Raw genomic sequence first — 16,419 nt, 5'->3', positions numbered from 1 at the left:
GCCTCCCCGCCCTGCTCCCCGCCCGGGGCCGCGGTGCCCCGCCGCAGGCCCGGGAGCGCCGGCGGTGCGGCCTGGCCCGCGGGGAGGGGCCCAGCGCGGCCTCCTCATCCCCGGCCTTGCGTGATGGGGGTCGCCGCCCATGGCGGCCCCTCCCCGGGGCCGCGCCGGCGGCGGTACCGGAGGCGGTCCCGGAGGCCTCCGGCCCACGCGTGGGGCCCGGCTCCTCCGCCCGAGCGGCTGATCGTGGTCTTCAGCTGTCTGGGTGTCATCTCAAGTCAGTAAACAACCGCAAGGATTGGATTTCGTGAGTTCTGCACAGTCAGTGATATTCAGTCACTGGTGATGGGAGCAGTGTTTATCCCAGGAACATTAGTGCTCTTAGAAAGGGCTAAGATCTCGAGTGGCAGCTGGAATTAATAAATACTCTGGCTTAGAAGCTGTCAACTGAAGAGAAAGAGTTGAAAATAAAAGGAAAAAGACCAGAAAATTATTCATTGTTTTCTAAGGATATGGTTTTAGAGTATGTGTTTTTTGGAGCACATGAGAGCGGAAGAATAATAATTGGGATACAAAAAAACCCCAGGGGATTTAAATGCAGTTTGTCGTGAATAATTTCAGCATGATCCAACACACACAAGTTCTGGATGTGAATGCCTACCCCATATATGTGTTCCAACATGGCACTAGATGTTGTTTCATCCATCTCTAACAAATATTTGTTAGAGCTAGGAGAATCCCCTGTCCTCCCACCCCTCACAGTGGTTGTCTACCCAGATGTAGCTGCACTGTCAGTAATAATGTATGAAAAATTTTGATTAATACGGGGCAGTGTATGAGTGCAAGATGTATCTATAGCCGGTTTCCAAGTGAACATTTTCTGCACCCCAGCACTGCTGTGGCTCATCAGCTTTTTCCAACCTGCAAAATCTTGAAGGAGGTAGAAAATGAGTGTGTTGTACTACTCTCCTCATAAAGGGAAAGTGAAAACTTCATACGGATCACATTTCCCAAGCAATCTCACTTTCCAGGAGACGTTCTCCGCACCCTCACAGTGCAGCTACCAATAAACAAGGATGGGCTGTTCTCTTCCCTGCTTCAAGCTTCTGTTCAACTACTACGGTCTCTTTATCTTAGTTACTGATTGTTTAAGATTTGGCTTCATAAGTTTGAAGAGTGAAAGAGTTTTACAAGGTTAAGTAAAAAAATGAGATGCCTGAAAGCATTGCAAAATTCATCCCTCTCAAGTCTGTTATTTATTTAATGCCTGGATGAAAATATTACCTCCAAAGTCTCTGAGAGCGTGTGGCTTGGTCCCTGGGACACCTGCCAAGACAGGAATTTCAGATGCCTGAAATCATGTGCTCAGCAGGTGTAAATTCTGTGCAGGGAGACCGGAGAGTTCACCTTTTGTCCTCAACCCCAGAGGCAGTTTCTCTTCATTAGCAGGGGAAGATAGGGAAGAGGATCATCATCGCTTCCTGACTGCGTGCCAAAGTTATGTATCATAAGAGGAAAATCTGTTCATACGTTCACAAATATGTTTTCTCCTAATCTGTCTTCAGGAAAAGGTCTTTGTGAGCAGCAAGGGTGGTGACAATCACAGGAGAGCTGAGACAAAGGGACAGAGCCAGATGCAGGATTTCTCTGTTGGGGATTTTGCAGCAGGATCCGTGGCAGGTACTCCCGTTGGAAATTCCCAGCACTCAGTGGTGGCTGTGACTGGGCTGTAAATGGTTCCCATCCGGGCTGTGGGTGTCGGGTGTCACCCCAAGCCCAGCCCTGTGCTTCCCAGCGCTGCTCAGCTCGCACTGCAGGATGTGTTCCTGGTGCTCAGGTATTTCCCTGCGCTGCAGCAGTGAAATCCATCCCCCTGTCTGGGGGAGAGAGGGTGGCTCATTTCCCTGTTAGGATGTGGTATCATCCTAATTATGTCTGATTGCTCGCTGTCCTATCGAGATCCCACATCAGGGCTGAGCTGCAGAAACAAATGCAAAAATTGCACTTTTAAAGAATAAGGTCACAGGGTCACGTTATTTGTAGTAGCAGAACAAACACCATAATTAATGGGGCTCTCCCTGCAATGGCAGCACAGGAGGGAATGGAGGGAAGGGATGTGGAGCAGCCCTGTTTTTCTGGGGCAAACAGCCGAGCTAGGTCTGATGGACAACATGAATTCTGCTGGTAAAGAAAAGAAGGACAGTGCCTTTTAGAAAGCAAGACTGCTTGGACTAGTCAAGAGTAGTTATTTTCTCTTTAAACGTTTAAGGAGCTTGGTTGTGGCAGGAAATACAAAGAATACAAAACCTATTAAATGTATTTTCTCTACGTGTGCTGGAGTGAGAGTGTATTCAGCAAAGGCAAGGCAAAAGGCTCTTCAGAATTTGTGCTGTAATATTTTTTTCTCTCAGACAACTACAGATGAAAACCAGCCCTGGTGACTGTACGTCTGCTGTTTATCCAGGTATTGAAATGATTAGGAAAAGCTTAGAAGACCTGTTCAAAGACATATACAATGACTTCAGAATCCCCAGCCTGGTATCCCAGAATGGATAAATCCAGGATTTGATTCCTGTTTGCTCCCGGTGCCCATTTCCCTGGCACTGCCTGCCTGATGGCTTTCTTTTGAGATGCTTTAGGCAGGATCTGGGATGCACAGTTTCAGGGTGTCCATGCATTTATAAGGAACTTACAGATTGCCAGCAACATCATCAATAATTGTGCTGGGGAAAGTTATTTTAAATAACCACATATATCATTGTCAATTTGGTTTCAGTGACCTTTTGTGATCCAGAACTATTCCATTGAAAAAGCAAGGATATTGGAAAATCCCTGAGAGGCTGGTATCTGGAACAATCAGCATTCCTGGATGTGAGTGGCCCCTCTCTGTGTCTGTGGCCGTGGTAGGGATCTCTCACCCCATCTTCCCTCAGCACCATTTTGGCCATGCCAGCCATCCTTGTACCTTCCCCGGAATTTCACATTATGCCTTTTCATCTGCTGAAATATTTCTCCCCGCAGATTTAAATAATTAATTGGGACGTGCCTAGTGGGTCTTGAGCTAAACTTCAGAGAGGCAGCAGATATGTGTGACCAAGTGACCTTTTGCTGTCCTGCTCGTCCCCGCGCGCTCGCTGTGCTCAAAGGGACGCTGTCAAAATTGCTAGGCCTTAAAACTTTAACCCGCACTGACAAGTTGTTCTACATTATAAGTCTTCCCTAAAAGATTACCACGATTGTTTTGTTTGTTTTGTTCCAACCATCTTTGCTGAAGGCTCCACAGTGCGGATTCATTTGTCCTTTTGGGCAGGTGGATATTTTTAAATGCCCGGCTCATTCCGTGACCTGTTAAAACGGAGTTGATGTGTGTGTGCTCCACTCAGCGGAGAGCTCGCCAGGGATGGAGCCATTCCTCTGCACTCTGGGAGGAGAGGCAGGAACACGCTTGGGAAGCCTTTCTGGAGAGGCTCGGAGAAGCCATTTTGAAAGGCCTCTTGTTATCTTCAGCGCTGTGGAAGTCTTGACTGGACTTGCCTGGTGATACAAAGCGTTGTGTATGTTAGTGAAACACCGGCTGGTTCTTACACAGAGGTTTGCTGTCTTTCATGGTGCTCTCATTTACTCATTAAGCTTCATTTCTATGATCTCCATTTACAGAATCACAGGATCACTGAGGATGGAAAAAGCCTCCAAGACCATCAAATCCAAGCTGTGTCCAATGCCCACATTGCCCCCACCCCAGAGCACTGAGTGCCACCTCCAGGAATTCCCTGGACACCTCCAGGGATGGGCACTCCAAACCTCCCTGGGCAGTCACTTCCCATGCCTGACAACTCTTTTGTGAAGAAATTCTTCCTGAATTTCTAAAAATTTTCAACCTGATTTTCAACCTGAACTTCCCCTGGCATAACCTGAGGCTGTGTCCTCTCCTCCTGTCCCTGTTTCCTGGCTGTCCCCTCCTGTCAGGAGTTGTGCAGAGCCACAAGGTCCCCCCTGAGCCCCCTTTTCTCCAGGCTGAGCCCCTTTCCAGCTCGCTCAGCTGCTCCTTTAGGACGTAGCTGGTTTAATCCAGCTGCACGTGAGGAGGTGGATCAGAGCCAGCGGTGCAGGTGCAGCTGTGCCATCACACCTCCCCATTTTCATATGCCAGGACAAGGATCAATGCTACACCCATTTTATATGGAGTGACAGCACAGCCACGTCCCTCCACGTGACATGGGAACACGTGTCCACGCTGCAGGCAGGACAGAAGGAATGACACACCCCAGGTAAGCCACACCTGCACTTTTAGGCCTGATTTGAGCTGATTTACCGTGCCTATCAACCCGACCTTGTTCCTGTCACAGTGCACCAGCTGAACTCGGGGAGGGAGGCTGCGGGTGAGCTGCAGCATCCTCCTCAGAGGGGCACAGCAGAGTCAGCAGAAACACCTGAAGCTCCTGGGCTCTGCTCTGTCAAGTCTCAGCCAGAAGCAGGGACATCTTCCACTGTGCTCCAAGCACTGTCCAGCCTAGCCTTGGACACTTCCAGGGATCCAGGGGCAGCCACAGCTTCTCTGGGCACCCTGTGCTGTGGCCTCCCACCCTCACAGGGAAGGATTTCTTGCACAGATCCAACCTAAATTTCCCCTCTGTCAATGTGAAGCCATTCCCCCTTGCTCTCTCACTACAGCTCCTGGTGAAGAGTCCTTCTCTGGCTTCTTTGCACACCCCTTCAGATCGTGGAAGGGGCTGTGAGGTTTTCCCTTCTCCCCTCCAGGCTGAACAGGCCCCGCTTTCTCAGGCCCACAGGGAGGTGCTCCAGTCCCCTCACCAGCTCTGTAACCTCCTCTGGACCTGCTGCAACAGTGCCGTGTCCACTGGGGGCACAAACAGATCCGTCTGCACTGAAGGCTGGCAGGGAACGTTCTCCCAGCTGCTGAGGTGACTAAGATAAGGAACCTCTTAGAAGTCTGTGTTTTGTTGGAGTAGGATTCTGATTCCTGCTCAGCTGAACTGGTCCTGTGAGATTTTCAGCAGTTCTGAGGCTCTGGGCTGCCATTTCTAACATTGCAGGGGTCGATTTCTGCCCTGTTCAGCAGCCTCCCACTCACAGTCAGTTCTGGGGAAAGCCAAGTGTGAGCCTGGGTCCCACAGCTTGGGAACGGGTTCCCAGAGCTCTTCTGGAGTGACATTTAGGCCCCAGGGAGCCTGGGAGTTGCCAAACTCCTCCTGTTTGACAGAATTCCCTGCAGGACGTCAGTCAACACTCCCAGATGTTCTGAGCAGATGCAAACCACTGTAATGGACATGAGAAACTGTTCTCTGAGTTACTAACCATGAGTGCAAGGACAGGTTTCATCTCTGCTCTGGGAATGGGTAGTGCACAGTCTGTCACTGTGGTGACCCTCTGTGCAATGATCCTCCAAGGAGTGGCGCAAGCAGCACGCCCTGCTCTGCTCTGCCTGCCCCAGGGAACAGGGGACACTTGGGGACAGGGTTCAGAGGTGGCCCTGGCGGCGCTGAGTCACCATTGGACCCAGGGATCTCAGAGGACTTTTGCAGCCTCAGGCAGCCCACGGTGCTTTGATTCCATGATCCTCTCTGAGGACACGCTGATGGGTCCCTTGTGGCTGTGCACAGATGTTGCCAGATGTGTCTGCCTGGCACAGCCTCAGCTCACCAGGAATGAGTGAGAGGAGGTGGGAGAACAAAAGTGGGGGGAAACCTCCTTGTGACTGACTTCCAGACACAGTAAGAAGGGGAATTAGGGGCTTCTCAATATGAATATCTTTTGCCTAAGTGCCTGGGGGGTTTTGGTCCTGCGTTTGTCTGAGAAAACAGTTTTTCTAGACTGACTAATCCAACCGTAAGCAACAGCCTAAATAATAATTATTACTTACAGTTTTTATTATGTCACCTTCTGCCAGCGGAAGCCTAGAGGGAAAGGGAACTGTGCTGGTTGTTACATTGTGGTGTTCACACACATCCAGACAGGACTCTGGAACATGACCTGCAGTGCCAGAGCGCTGCTGGCTGAACCAGGAAACACCACTTCCTACCTGTGCACAGGTGGGTGCCGCTGTTCCTCTGCCCGGGTGGTGTTCTCCAGCACCTTTGTGCAGAAATCGTGATGTTCCCTTGACGTGAAGCAGCTTTTCCTCGGACTCTGGCTCACGTGTGGCTGTTTGTGGGAGTGTGGCCAAGGCAAACTGTGTGTCAGGAGTGTGCATCCTTTATTTTGGGACACAGCACGGCCACATCACAGCACAAGCAAGGACTCACTATTGACATCACCACACACAGGCACAGCGTGCTGAAAAATCATCACCTGGCAAGTGTCAGGGACCCCTGTGAGCACTATCTGATCATTCCTTTGTGCATCAGCTGGGCCTCTGAGCCCTTAACCATGGGCCTCTCCTGGCAAAGTCCTTCCAGGACGGAAAAGGAACAAAAATACACATTTGTGACTTGGTCTGAAAGCATTTAAATGTAAAGAATGATCATAGAACCATTTAGGTTGGAGAAGACTCCAACCACAGTGGTGGGTGTAAAGAATCTTGGAAACCTTTACCTGCAATCTCCTGAAGTTCTCCCATTAAATCACTCCTTGCTTATTCAAGGAATAAAATTAGTTTATCCCAGATACAAACAGAATGCTTAGAAATAAAAGTTTTCAAAGAATATGCTGAGAAAAAAAAAAGTTTTTAAAATAATTACTGAAATAATTAGTGACATCTTACATCTGTGAGAGATGAACAGGACCAAAACCGAGTGTCAGGCCAGACTCTGTGGGGTGTGATGGGTGCATTATACACTTTCCCAGGGGGTTTTTTATCCTTTAGAGGAAAAATGTGTAACGGGTTAATCTTAACCCCCTTGCTTCAGTGCTGACTTTTAAAAAACTTCTGTGCCCTGGAAATGATGGCTGAAAAGTGCTGGGTGAGCGCGTGGGGCTGAGACACAGAATAGAACGTAGGGATTTGGTGACATTGGTGACAGCGGTGACATCGGGTGAGCTGGCTCAGCCAAGGGCGGGGGGAGGCCGTCCGAGCGCGCATTGGTGGTTCAGTGGTAGAATTCTCGCCTGCCACGCGGGAGGCCCGGGTTCGATTCCCGGCCAATGCAACTCGTTTTTTGCCGGTGGAGGAGCCGCCGCGGTCTGAGCGCAGCGCTTTCCTTTTCCTCGCGGGGTTCCCGGGCCGGGGAAAGCGGCGCCGGTCCTGCCGGGCCGGGCCGGGCCGGGCCGGGTCGTGCCGGCGGCGCGGTGCTGGCCGGGCCCGGCGGAACCAGCGGCCGCGCGGGGAGACGGGAGAAAAAAAAACGGAAATGAGGAAAGGAAAAGAAAAAAAAAAAAAGCGCCTGGAGATGCCGGGGATTGAACCCGGGACCTCACACATGCGAAGCGCGCGCTCTACCACTGAGCTACATCCCCGGCTGTGGAGGCCTCGCGCCGGGCGCCCCCAAATGGACGGCACGGGGGAGCCGGGGCTGTCCCGCTGCGCGCCCCGGCCCGGCCTGGCCCGGCCCGACCCGGCCCGGCCGCACACAACTCCCTCTGCCGGCACCGGGACACGGGCACGGAGCGGGGACACGGGCACGGAGCGGGGACACGGGCACGGAGCCCCGGAGCCCCGGCAGCGGCACCGCCCCGTCCGTGCGCGGGGAGCACAGGGAGAGCCTCGGGGCCCGGGGCAGCCGCGGTGCTGATCCCCCCGGGGTCCCCAGCCCGGGTTAGGACCCCGGTTTGATGCTAACGGAGAGGAAGCCAAACACGTTCTTCCCGTGGCGGATTCCCAGCAAAACCAGCAACGTCCAGTGTCTTCACTGGAGCTGCCCGGTGCCGCTGTTCTCAGAGCCCAGGCACCATCTCCCTGGCAGTGCTGGGTGCCCTCGGTGTGCCCCTGAGCTACCCCACAGTCACGGAGTCTGGGAACGGGTTAAAACCTTAAAGCCAACCCGTCCCACCCCTGCCATGGCAGGGACACCTCCCACTGTCCCAGGCTGCTCCAAGCCCTGTCCAGCCTGGCCTTGGGCACTGCCAGGGATCCAGGGGCAGCCACAGCTGCTCTGGGCACCTGTGCCAGGGCCTGCCCACCCTCCCAGGGAAGAATACCAGAACATATTTAATTTATTCTCCCACAAGCTGTGCCGACCCCACAGGGCCGTTCCCCACCCAGCCATTCCCGTTCTGACATCCATAACCTTGGCTGCTCAGGTTTTTCCATCCTGTCAGAAAGCAGCACTTACAGTTTGACTTTCTGCCAGCCGGGTTTTGATACGCTGCTTTCTGGCACTTACTGGGTCTGGTTTTCCCCATCAACACCCAAACTCTGGTTTGTGTGTGACCTGAGGTGCAGGGCGGCCATGGCTCCTCAGCAGGCTGAGCCAAGGGTGCTGGGAAGGCTAATACCAACCTTGCAATAAAAATACAAAGCAATTTAAACCCTTCTCTTCGGTTTCTTCTCCTTTTGTTTACCTTCCTGTAGAGTTCAGAATAGCCAAAAATGAATAATACAGATATTACTATGCTGTTATGGATTACTCAGCTGTGATGGACAGCCACCCAATTGTGAAACTTCTCACTTGGGAGGTGGAGGGAGGCAGAGCACATTCTGGCTGCTGGGAAGAGCAGCTCCACATCCAAAGCCTATTGGCAAGTATTTAATTACTGTCCCTGTGGAAGCAATACAAGTGCTGCCTATATTGAAGTGAAACAAGGCTTCTCTTCCAGCCTGGTCTAAATATCCTCTAGACCTCATCACCTACAGAACACAGAATAAGGTGAATTATTCAGGCAAGACACAGCACGAGGATGTGACAGGGGAAAATAAAATGCCTTAAAGTGACTGCAAAGCAAAATAAAATGCCCATGGATGGATGTGAATTGTGGGGTGGAAGCCCCAGGCCTACCAGGGCTGTGTGTTCCTAAACAGGAGCGAGCAGGATGGGGCCCTGTCCTGCTCCCAGCACACTCACAGCACATCCCTGGTCCTCCCCACCACGGCACATCCCTGACCCTCCCCACCATGGCACATCCCTGATCCTCCCCACCATGGCACATCCCTGATCCTCCCCACCATGGCACATCCCTGATCCTCCCCACCATGGCACATCCCTGATCCTCCCCACCATGGCACATCCCTGATCCTCCCCACCATGGCACATCCCTGATCCTCCCCACCACGGCACATCCCTGGCACATCCCTGATCCTCCCCACCAGGCACATCCCTGATCCTCCCCACCATGGCACATCCCTGATCCTCCCCACCAGGCACATCCCTGCACATCCCTGACCCTCCCCACCATGGCACATCCCTGATCCTCCCCACCAGGCACATCCCTGATCCTCACCATCATGGCACATCCCTGATCCTCCCCACCACAGCACATCCCTGATCCTTCCCACCATGGCACATCCCTGCACATCCCTGACTCTCCCCACCGCGGCCACAGCCAGCCCAGCTGGCCGGAGCCAGCCGCTGCTTCCAGGAAACACTTTGTCATCTTGTTTCAATGCTGCTGGATGCCGGCACAAGCTCCACATTCAGCTGCCTCCAAGGACTACATTCACCTCTTTGTGTTTGGGTTTCTGTGCTGACATCAGGGAAAAACAATGTCACTCTGTTATCTGGCAGCTCCTCCGCATTCCTTGGTGGGATTAACTCATTCCTGTCCCTCGGGAGCCTCACGCCTTGCAGGGAGGCCTGCCCTGGCCCTGGGGATGGGCTTTTCTTTGATCCACTCGAGTTTTTCGTCAGTTCTTGTCAGACACACGCGTAAAGCCTCGCTGTTTCCCACAGCAGCTCTTCTCCAAGCTGGTGCAGCCTGGTGAGAGCTCTGTTCCAGAGCCCCTGGGCTGCATGGGAACAGGGATCACAGCAGCTTCTGAGGAGACACATGGGCGAGTCCGGGCTTCCTCCTAGCACAGTCTCCACCACGGCACTTGTTCCCAGGATTAAATGTTTACACTCAGAATTCCTTCCCAAACCCAACGCTCTGGTTCAGTAGAGCCCAGCAGCAAAGCCCAGAGGTGTGGAACAAACAGATGAAGAGGATTCATGTGGTGGATCCAGCCCTGGAGCTACGACGGAGCTGCGGGTCTCAGCTCCCAGGTGTGTCTGACACCTCTGTGTAACACCTGAGTCCACGGCAGTGGCACCAGCCATTTATACTTAAGTACATAAAATTAATTTTCTTTCATCACATGGCCATGTCATCCATGTCTTTGAGGTATCCAAATGAGGGGGCGCAGAATTCCAAGTTGAATTCCAGCCTCAGCCTGGAGAAAAGGAGGCTCAGGGCGGTGGCTCTGCACAAGTCCCTGACAGGAGGGGACAGCCGGAGGGATTTGGGCTCTGCTCCAGGGCACAGGGACAGGAGGAGAGGGAACGGCCTCAGGCTGGGCCAGGGGAGGGCAGGGGGGACAGCAGCAGGAATTTCCCCATGGAAAGGGAGCTCAGGAATGGGAACTGCCCAGGGAGGTTTGGAGTGCCCATCCCTGGAGGTGTCCCAGCAATTCCTGGAGGTGGCACTCAGGGCTGGGGACAGGGTGGGGATTGCACACAGGTTGGAATCCTTGGACTGGGAGGGCTTTTCCAACCTCAGGGATCCTGGGATTCTGTAGGATTGTTTATCTTTTATTGAGCATTCCTGGTCTCCTTTGAAAAACCTTCCCGTTAGAGATTAGGAAAACTGTGAAGTAACCAATATCAGAGTTAGTGTGGTGGAATGGCACCTAAGTACTGAACACTACAAAAATGCCTCTTACCACAGCATTTTATGTAAAAATGTCTAAAAAAAAAACCAAAAATGGCTACAGACTTGTGATATGCAAAGTTAAACAGCTAAAAATCCTGCCAATGTTTCAGTTCAAAGAATCAAAGAATCATTAAGGTTGGAAAAGAGCCTTTGGCTAATCGAGTCCAACCATCCACCCACCACCACCACGGCCACCATCAGTGGTGTCCTCAGGGGTCACAGCCACCTTTTTTGGAACATATTTACCCACTGCCACTGACCAGGGAGCAGAGTGCTTGGAACGAGCTTTAGGAAGTTCTGCACACAGGTCACACCCAGCTGCAATGAAGTTACCACCTTAAATCCTCCCAGTACAAATGGCTTTTTCTCCTGGATTTTTGCATCGTGAATTTTAGTGGACTCGGCTCTCTTGCTTGTTGGAATTCAAGAATGAAGCAAGGAAGGCTTTCAGCAGCTCCCAGTCATGAAGGAGAACCACAGAGTCCACGCGCTTGGCTGGGTTTTGTTGTGAGAACAAACACATCCCCAAAATACAGGTTACAGATGAGCCCATGGTAAACAATTAGGGAAGCTGGAGTTAAAAAAAGAGATAAAAAGGCAGAAAACATGATTAAAGTACTGAGCTGGGAGATTCATTAGTGTTGCAGACAGATAAGTAAATTAGAGCCCTGCAGAAATTATTTGACTGGCAAATTAATTACACAATATTACAATGGCTTTCCCAGCCAAATTTAGCCCTCGGGAAGCAGGTAGGAGTCTGCCTGACTTAATAAAAGGAGCCTCGACTGGTCTGCAGCTTAATCAGAGATGAAAATTAACATTTCAGGATTTGAGGCAGATAGGAGGCTTCTGCCAGGCTCGGGAGGCCGGGCTCGAGCACAATTACCTGGGTTACAGTGGCAGTAAAGCTGTGCAGGCAGCAGGGCGCTCCTGCCTCCTCGCAGCCCTTTAATTCACTGCCCTTCCTGGGAAACCGAGGCAGGGGCTGCGCTGGAAAACCTCGTGGAGCCTCATTAGGGCGGATCACTCAACGGGACACTTCGGATTTGCTTAGAGAATGTCTGATTAAAATATTTTACCCTCACCCTTAAAAAGTACACTACTATATTATTATTATTATTATTATTATTATTATTATTATTATTATTATTATTTCTACTACTGTTATTGCTATTATTGTTAATGCTATTGTTAATGTTATTATCATAATTTCCTTCAGTGCTGGGTTATTCCCTGAACCTCATTCTCCATTTGCAGCTCTTGCTCTGTCCCCAGCGAGCAGAAACACTTTAGGTAAGAAATATTTGGTTTTTTCAGTTTGTTTGCTTAGGATCACATTTTTAAGCTATGGATATGAGGACCTCTCTCCTGGATGCAATGTGGGTTTTCCCTGGATCAGCTTTGGAAATACATATTTATATCCCTGGAGCACATCACCTGCTCTGACAGGCACAGAGGACTCTCGTTATCCAGGCTGACCCCCAGCACCATTTCGAACATTCAGACCTCAGTGTCATTGCAGATATTAAGAAAAGACCTTTGGTGGCCGTGGTGGCCACCCCGAGCCTGGCAGCCCTTGCCCGCCCAGGCCCCGCTGGGGAGCAGAGCAGGGGCTGCAGTAAATCCCTTTCCAGCTCCTTCCCTGGGGGATTTCCTGCTGGGAGCTCATTTCATCGGGATCTGACTGCTATCAGCATTGACTTGGTTCGCCAATGATATCTCGTAGCAGAATGTTGTGAGCTGGAAATGAATATATTTCTTCTTGCTTGTCACATCAATATGGCCCAATTTTGTTGGCTTTTGTATTGAACAATCTGGTGAATGTGCAATCCAGTTTTGATTTCTCTCTTTATGATGCCTCTTATTATTAAAGCTCCCCCAACCAAAAAATAATGTATTTTTATTTACTGGTAATATTAATAGGATTCAATTTTTGCCTCAGTTTTAATCTAGTTTTTCATATTGAAGAACCAGATCCCATTTAATTAAAATTGAATAAAACCCAGTTTTTCCTTCATTCAGTGTGCAGGCTGAACTTCATTTTGCATAGTTTTTTTAAATACCACTCTTCTCAAATCAGTGTTTTTTACTCACTGTGCTTCAAGTGTTGCAAGAAAGACTAAATTATTTATTGTGCATGATTAATTGCCTGCTTCTCCATGATGATTCCATTCTCAGGAAAGGGTGAGTGTATCTTTTTGTACTGCTGGGTGTGTGTCCACCCTACACTTGCACTGAATTCCAGCTCAGCTTTGCTGGAAGCAAAGAGGTGCCGAGAAAGGGAAAGAGGAGTTGAAGCTTGGAGACCCCCGTGGTTGCAGGATCAGGGAATCCCAAAATGGGTTGGGCTGGAAGGGACCTTAGAGCCCATCCCATCCCATCCCATCCCATCCCATCCCATCCCATCCCATCCCATCCCATCCCATCCCATCCCATCCCATCCCATCCCATCCCATCCCATCCCATCCCATCCCATCCCATCCCATCCCATCCCATCCCATCCCATCCCATCCCATCCCATCCCATCCCATCCCATCCCATCCCATCCCATCCCATCCCATCCCATCCCATCCCATCCCATCCCATCCCATCCCATCCCATCCCATCCCATCCCATCCCATCCCATCCCATCCCATCCCATCCCATCTCATCCCATCCCATCCCATCCCATCCCATCCCATCCCATCCCATCCCATCCCATCCCATCCCATCCCATCTCATCCCACCCCTGCCATGGCAGGGACACCTCCCACTGTCCCAGGCTGCTCCAGCCTGGCCTTGGGCACTGCCAGGGACCCAGGGACAGCCACAGCTGCTCTGGGCACCTGTGCCAGGGCCTGCCCACCCTCACAGGGAACAATTCCTGCCCAATCTCCCACCCAGCCCTGCCCTCTGGCAGTGGGAGCCATTCCCTGTGTCCTGTCCCTCTGTCCCTTGTCCCCAGTCCCTCTGCAGCTCTCCTGGAGCCCCTTCAGGCCCTGGCAGGGGCTCTGAGCTCTCCCTGGAACCTTCCCTTCTCCAGGGGAACATTCCCAGCTCTCCCAGCCTGGTCTCAGAGCAGAGGGGCTCCAGCCCTGCAGCAGCTCCGTGGCTCCTCTGGGCTCTCTCCAGCAGCTCCAGGTCCTTGTGCTGTTGTCCCCAGGGCTGGGGCAGCTCTGCAGGTGGCTCTCACCTGAGCACAGGGCACAGGGGCAGAGTCCCCGGGGAGCAGCTCCAGGCACAGCCAGGGTGTGCAGCAGGGGCTCCCTCACACACTGCTCCTGGGGTAGGCACCTCCCCTGCAGGAATCACTTGCCCTGCAGGAATCACTAGCCCTGCAGCAGGAATCACTTGCCCTGCAGCAGGAATCACTAGCCCTGCAGCAGGAATCACTTGCCCTGCAGGAATCACTAGCCCTGCAGCAGGAATCACTTGCCCTGCAGCAGGAATCACTAGCCCTGCAGCAGGAATCACTTGCCCTGCAGGAATCACTAGCCCTGCAGCAGGAATCACTTGCCCTGCACTCAGAGCCCAGTGCAGGAGCCTCGTGGCTCTGCCAAGGGGCTGTGAGCATCGCCCCAAGCCCGTGCCAGGATGGGGACAGGAGGGGAAAGGGCACTGGGAGGAGAAGTGCCCCAGGAGGGCAAAGTGGCCACTGAAACGGGGTCTGGGAGCTGCTGAGGCACGGCCACGGCCAGCTCAGCTGGGGAGCTGGGGAAGGAGCAGCGCCCGCAGGGAGGGGAGCACGCTCCAGACTGGAAGTGAAACTGGGGCTCAGCCCGTGCCCTACGACACTGTGTGAAAATTGATAATTAAAGAAACTGTCCTAGCAGTTTTGGAAAATCATTTTCAGCTTTGGCCTCTCTTTCTGAAGCACTGGAAATAATTAAGTTTTTAAAACATAACTCCTCCATACTCTGTACTGAAGTCAGGGGTTTTAAAAATCAAAAATGGTATTTTAATAACTGTTCTCATAATTACAAACCCCATTCTCCACACGGTCCTGTTTTCAATTAACAGCTGCATTAATGGGTTTGTTCTCCCTGCCATTTCCCTCTAATGACAGCAGCCACCACAGACATGGAGAGTTTTGCAAATTTGTAACTCTTAGGAACGGTTTTCTCTTTGTTTTACCTCTCTTTTCTGAGGCCTGCAGCACGGGATGAGCCTTTAGCAGGAGGTGACGTTGCCATGCGAGTGGCTGGACAAACACAGCGTGCTGAGCTCCATTCCTGGTGGCTGCCAGGGAATCACAGGGGGGTTCAGGTTGGAAAAGCCCTCTCAGACCATGGAGCTCAATCATTAACTCATGGCTGCCAAGCTACCGCTGAACCAGGGCCCTGAAAGGAGGCAGCAGCAGCTCCCTGCTCCGTGGGGAGGTATCTGCAACCCTGGCCAGGCCTGAGTGGTGTCACAGTCTCAGCTTGTGCCTGTTGCACTCTGTCCATCACCAGCAGTGCAGGAGAGTCCCAGGTGCCCAAAGGAGGCTGCACTTTGTCACCTGAGCTCAGGGCCACAGCACCACAGGGCACTTCAGGCTGGGAGGGACCCTCAAGCTCATCGTGTCCCACCCCCTGCCATGGGCAGCCACACCTTCCACTATCCCAGGTTGCTCCAAATCCCATCCAACCTGGCCTTGAACCTCCCAGGGCCTTAGTTCAGGGCATGAATCCAAACCCAGCTGGGTCCCCGCTATTCACTGATCTCGTGTTTTGCACAGCAGGCTGTCCCTGGGGCTGGCTGAGGAACAGAGATGGGAACCCCCCACCCCTGGGAGCAGCCCCTTGCCTGGGGAGAGGGACACGGCAGGCAGGGTGTGACACAGGGTGTGACACAGGGTGTGACACAGGGTGTGACACAGGGCACCCAGGGCAGGCTCCCAGCCCTGCAGGGCCAGCCCGGGGCTCTGCTGGTGCCACCGTGCCAGCAGGGAGGAGGACGAGGAGGGGGACGCTGGCGCCGGGGCTGGGCTGGCACACGCTGCGTGCATGGATCTCCCACTCACCCGCCACGAGCACAACAGTGCTCAGAGAGGCTGTGGAAACGCCCAGAATAGCTCTGCTCCGGGAGGCCTCGGGGCTGCAGCCTCCATGGAAAATGGTTTTGTGAGGCTGTGGGCGAAGGGGAAGGACGGGGCCCCTCCAGCCCCACGGCAGGGCGGGCAGGGCTCTCACTGGGATGCCCTGGGCATGTTCCTGTGAGTGAAGGGCAAGGACGGGCCCTAGCGCTGCCCTGGTGTCCCCGGTGTCCCCGGTGTCCCCTCTCTGCACGGATGTGGCTCCTGATACGAGCCCCCAGTGACCTCCCGCCACTGTGACGAGGCCCCTGTAATGAGAAATGTAATGAGAAACGTCTTGGGGGAAAAACACTGGGCTGTGTGTCAAGCATCCCTCTGGCTTCTGCTGCGGGCAGAGCCAGGGGCGCCCTTGAAGCCCGTCCTGACCCCTGTGTGCGTGCGGGGCCCTCTGGGCAGCCTTGTTCGAGTGGAGACGGGGCCGGCAACGCCTCCCTCTGCCAGCAGTCACTGGAAACCTCCCCTGCTCCCACTCCTGGGGATGCTTGTTCTGCTCGGCACTGTCTTCCAGGGAATGTGTTCCTGAGGGAGAAGGATCCCAGATATGCTGAGCAAATCCTTCCCAAACCAAGAAGGGATTTCACTTAAAACAATAAAATACATTTCACTTAACGAAAGCAGTTAATTGA

General features: G+C 52.7%; 1 long non-coding RNA gene and 2 other non-coding genes across 4 annotated transcripts; 2 read left to right on the top strand and 1 right to left on the bottom strand.

Annotated features, from left to right (window-relative positions):
- The first annotated feature begins 185 nt into the window (after nucleotides 1-185).
- On the top strand, nucleotides 186-8,221 carry LOC134552415 (uncharacterized). 2 transcript variants are annotated; one of them, XR_010080856.1, is made up of 6 exons: nucleotides 186-318; nucleotides 1,563-1,677; nucleotides 2,774-2,868; nucleotides 3,308-3,551; nucleotides 3,655-4,265; nucleotides 4,756-8,221. It is a non-coding gene; the product is annotated as an uncharacterized LOC134552415 (long non-coding RNA). The 2 variants fall into 2 exon arrangements; XR_010080855.1 differs by having other exon boundaries at nucleotides 3,655-8,221.
- Nucleotides 7,033-7,103, top strand: TRNAG-GCC (transfer RNA glycine (anticodon GCC)). Its single transcript has one exon. It is a non-coding gene; the product is annotated as a tRNA-Gly (tRNA).
- On the bottom strand, nucleotides 7,339-7,410 carry TRNAA-CGC (transfer RNA alanine (anticodon CGC)). Its single transcript has one exon. It is a non-coding gene; the product is annotated as a tRNA-Ala (tRNA).
- Nucleotides 8,222-16,419: the final 8,198 nt, after the last annotated feature.

This window comes from Prinia subflava, chromosome 6 (genome assembly GCF_021018805.1).
Source record: "Prinia subflava isolate CZ2003 ecotype Zambia chromosome 6, Cam_Psub_1.2, whole genome shotgun sequence".
Lineage (NCBI taxonomy): Eukaryota > Metazoa > Chordata > Aves > Passeriformes > Cisticolidae > Prinia > Prinia subflava.
Note: the sequence above shows the minus strand (reverse complement) of the source record. Positions and strands in the feature narration are given on the sequence as shown.